Here is a 4,618-nt window from a genome sequence, read left to right as displayed (position 1 = left end):
ATCTCTGTAAAATTGGGACACAACAGGATGACATCATCCACAATTAGAATTTTACACCCGTTCTACAATTGAGTGTATATCACACTATTTACTTATTTCAAGCGTTTAGAATACGCAATGGTGGAGCAAATTTAATTTAAAAAATTGCAAAAAACAACTGCAAAACAATCGCAAAAAAGCAGTTCTAAAGCCAAGTGGCGTTAGAAGTTATTGAATTCTGACTCAGTTCCAAAAAAAAAAAAATGACTATGATGCTCCTAATGCATAATTACTTTCTAATGTAACTATAACTTCAGTTTTATTTGATTAAATTATGGAGCAGGTGATAAATTATCTCAAATTGAACAATTTTTTAGGGATTGTTATTTGGTATGTTGAGGTTTTTTTTAAATACTTTCAAAACCTTTTTGACCTGATGTACCATCATATTTGTAATGTCTGCACCATCAATTAAACTTATTTTCAGAAAACTTTGCCTTAAAAAAATGTAAAAAACAAGCTTTAAATATTCATTTAAAAAACACTGAAAAACTGGATACAATTGCATCATTAGTCTTGAAATATATAAACGCCACTCAGAAGTTCATCGCATTTTAAACCTACCAACTTTAGTTTAAACTAGACTGCACAATTTCTGTAGGGATGGAATACAATTGATGGTATAACTGCATAAGGGTCCTCTGGTGCTCTTAGCTGCGTTTGACCCAACGGCACAACTCTGCGTGTGTTACTGAAAGGCTGAAGACGGTTTGACGAACCTGACACCTGTCCAGTCAGAGCTGGATCTGACTGGGCCGGTGTACGAAGTGACAGCTAGTCCTTAAAGCTGACAGCATCACAACTGGAGGAGCTTAGAAGACGTGGAGACGGTGTGAAATGGCAGCTTGATGGGAAGAGATGAGTGAAAACAGCTATTTTCTGTACCTCAGCAGCTTCTGACACCCAGCTGAGAGCATCAGAGGAATGTTAACATGTTTGATGGAAGGGAAGTGCCACCCACATGCTCCTAACAACATGAAATTAATATAATCACAAATGCCTCACAAACTGAAAGGTAATCATCTTTAAAAATTGCAGGATTTTTGTTGCCTATCTGGCACAGATCTAATAAAAGCTTCCTTGGAGGTTTTGCCGACTTTTTCAGGCATTGCAACATTGATCAAATGATTTTACCGTGGACCTCGGGACTAACTGCAGCGGTGATTTATCATCCTGCTCTGCCGTTTGTATCTCTGTTGTGGTTTAATACACATGTCACCATCCTTTAAACGAAGGGGAGGGCTGGGAGCCTGGACTATGGCTGGGCTCGATGGAGACGAAGCGTGTTTGGAACTGGCTAACCGAATGCAGAATGCAGGCGTGATTTATAATTAAACATCTTCAAAACAAGCTGGAATGGCAAAGATAACAGTATGTGATGAATCTGGCTTTGGTTTAGTTCCTGAGTTGAAGCGGCGTAGCTGCCAAGAATTGATTCACTTTGTGTTTAGTTACAGAACCTGGCAGGGGCTGATTTCTGAGGGAGAGGAGAACATCAGAGGCAGCTTGTTTAGAAACGAAGGTAAGGCTGTTTCACACCCCATACCTTCTCTTTTTATCCTTTATCATTTGTGTTAATAGAGGTTTTGTCTTATATTTATCTTGAAAATTAGTTTGTGTAATACCTCATCCATATGCTTTAAAGTAATTACAGAGCTCAATGATTGGAAGTTCATCCCTCCATTCCACCTTTACATCTCCCAGGATATCATCCCATCATCCGAGCTGAAACATGTCAGATTTTCGTTGCTGCTGTTGTGGATTTCACAGATCCCCAGGGAAATAATACATAGTGCAGTGTTGACACTTACTGTCAACACTTTTATTTACTGCAGGGGAGCATTTGCGTTAGCGCTGCAAAAAAGCTCCTGCATCATGCTTATGCACCTAATTTGATTCTACATGCCAATTTGCTCAGCACAAACAAGATTTCTGCTCCTGCAGTGTCATGATCAAAGAAAACATGTGTGGACACGACATGTGCCGACAGGTCACGAGTCCAACATCAACAGCTAATGGAAAAACACAGATAGAAAAAAGATTTGTGAGATAAAACAGGGATTAAAGTCCCACTCCTATCATATTCTAATTTGTTGTAAAAGCCTTCCCAGTGGTCTTTTAGCTACGATTATGCTGTAATTAGGTAAAATAAAATAAAAAAGTCTATTTCTAGTACAGTGGTGGTCACGTTTCGGCTTATCCCAATGGGGGTAGCCTTTCACTGTTTCGCACTGGTGATTTGGCAGAGAAGTTTCACCCCGGATGCCCTTCCTGACACAACCCTGTATTTGCAAGGTCCTCCCTTATTCACGGGGGTTAAGGACTGCGAATACCCCAAATATCAGAATTTGGACAGTCCCCCTGTCCCTGTCTCACCATCCCACCCCTGCGACCAAAGAATGTCTGTTACCAATCCATACTCATCAAAAACACTTCTGATCAGGCTTTGTAAATCATTTATTAAAGAACATTGGAATATTGCTCAACATTTTTTTTTTCAAAATTCAGAACATAAGACAGTAACGCAGCGATGAGGAGTGTCACTCTGTCTCTCTGTGCCTTAAAACTGCTTCCTCCTTCATTAGATAAGTGCGAGAGGGCATTTTCTTCCAGTAGAGGCCGGTTTCATAATAAACACCTGCTCCAGATGATAATTATTCTCTGTGATTATCTTCAGCGTATTATAATTTTTTTGAGTCAGCTGATACCATTTCTCCATGCAGGGGCATGGAGGGGAGGAGGGGTATAGCCGGCGTTCTGTTCATCTTTACTCTCCTCCGGGTGCAGAGATGCACCTCAGCACTGCAGCTTCTCCTTCAGATGCAAACGTTTTATGCAAGCGTCTGGAGTTGTCTGAGTTTTTGTGACGAACCGAAAGAGTCACATGACATACGTGAAACCGTAAAAATGAATGAAACGGGAACACTGGACATAGTTTCTGCAGAGCAGCAGGAATTAATCTGAAATTCGCCTCTGAGTTGTGACTGTTGGCATGGAAGTAAGCCTCCACTGATATCCCATCATCCCTTTATTTATACTCTCTCCTGCCAGCTTAAATCCCCTCACAACCACAAGTTAACATTACTGGTGCAACAAAAATGGAGTTGGATAGCTCTGCAATATTGGAACCAACCAGCCCCACAGTTCTGAGACAGATTCCAGCTCAGACGGAAAAAGAAGACGTTAATGGATCCATTAGTCTGCAAGTGAAAACGAGGCCCGCTCATTTTCTTTTGGTACGAGCTTTTTTCAAGCAAAATTGTTTAATCTCTTCCAGATTTGAATAAAAAAATACTCAGAAATACAGTTATAATCTTAAATTATTTTATATATGTTATCCATTATGAGAAAATAGCTACACGAACATGTTAAAACATCATTATAATTTTAAGTAGGTTTTTAATGATTCTGTTGGAAAGCTCAGTTCTTCCTCCAGTACTGCTTAGGTTGCAATCACACTTCATGTGCTCTCCAAACCTGCAAAGGTCTCCTGGTTACAGGCTGGTGCGTGTGCTGTTAAAGAGTCATCTTGTGTGAACAGCTGGGAAGCAGCAGAACCAGCAGCTTTCAACACATGTTTGCATATTATGTGCACAGCTGTGCACAGCTGACTCATTACCACTTGCAAAAAAAATCAGTATGCAAGACTGCAATCAGCCCCTCTTTTGCATTAACAGACACAAGGGGTTCCCAGCAACGCTGTGATCGTTGGCTATTAAATAAAATATGCTTTGCTTAAAAACTTTCACGAGAGAACTTTTCATACGCGGTCTTCTTTTCTTTCTTTCTTTCTTGTGTCTGTGACAACCAGCAAGAGCAGACACGTGAATGACATGCCTTTGGTAAGATATTCTGTTTGAGGGCTGATCTCCACTTCAAACCCCAGCAAGAGGACAGCGCTCATCTGTGCTTTCTTCCCTGTCCTCTTGTTAGAACCGGGGGCCGTCACCAGCATGGAATAAAAGCTCAAAATCCAAAAGAAAACTCTTCAAAGGTGCAGTTCATCCTCTCTGTGAGGACCTTTAGTGTGCACAGAGCTCCGTTTTCTTATGAGGAGCTACATTATAATCCCTTCTTATTTCTTGCATTTGATTGCCTCAGGTGCTTCAAGTGTCGTCTGTAAAAAAGGCAGATATTTTACATCAACACTTTAAAGGATTGTCCCACCATAACTTTCAATTTCTCACAAAGTTGAAGTCACACATTGGATCCTTTTCTTGACCTTCATTTTGTAGTTCACAACACAAGAACTTGTCGGCCTGCTCCCATACTCCATCCTGCCTTCTGCCTGCTGATAGACAGTCAAATATTAAAGTGCTCTGTTTTGAACTGGGCTTAATTGATTCTTTCCGCCTGGTGCACACAGAATGGGCTGACAGCAGGCGATACCAGGCTTTGTCAACATCGGGCATGCTGCCTGAAGCTCAGGACAGCACCCCAATAAAACCCCCAGTGAGCGTGCCAACCTGTGGCGCCACACACATTGAGGCCACTCAACACCCCGGCCAAGCTTTATAGTATCAACACAGAAGCAGCTCATTCTTTTGCTGTGTGTCAACCCTCTTGCTGCTAGCTGGGA

At 41.2% G+C, this 4,618-nt stretch overlaps 1 protein-coding gene across 4 annotated transcripts in view; it reads left to right on the top strand.

Annotated features, from left to right (window-relative positions):
• Nucleotides 1-4,618, top strand: part of sulf2a (sulfatase 2a) — a 47,951-nt gene that overhangs the window by 8,926 nt on the left and 34,407 nt on the right. For 2 of the 4 annotated variants that reach the window (XM_024269320.2, XM_024269315.2), the window contains exon 2: nt 1,491-1,561. The exons of 1 other annotated variant lie outside the window; for it this stretch is intronic. The gene's annotated coding sequence lies outside the window, so the exon portion shown is untranslated. The remainder of the gene's footprint in view (nt 1-1,490; nt 1,562-4,618) is intronic. One more of the 4 variants, XM_024269319.2, reaches the window with a different exon arrangement.

This window comes from Oryzias melastigma, linkage group LG5 (genome assembly GCF_002922805.2).
Source record: "Oryzias melastigma strain HK-1 linkage group LG5, ASM292280v2, whole genome shotgun sequence".
Lineage (NCBI taxonomy): Eukaryota > Metazoa > Chordata > Actinopteri > Beloniformes > Adrianichthyidae > Oryzias > Oryzias melastigma.
This window is presented reverse-complemented; position numbering and strand designations above follow the sequence as displayed.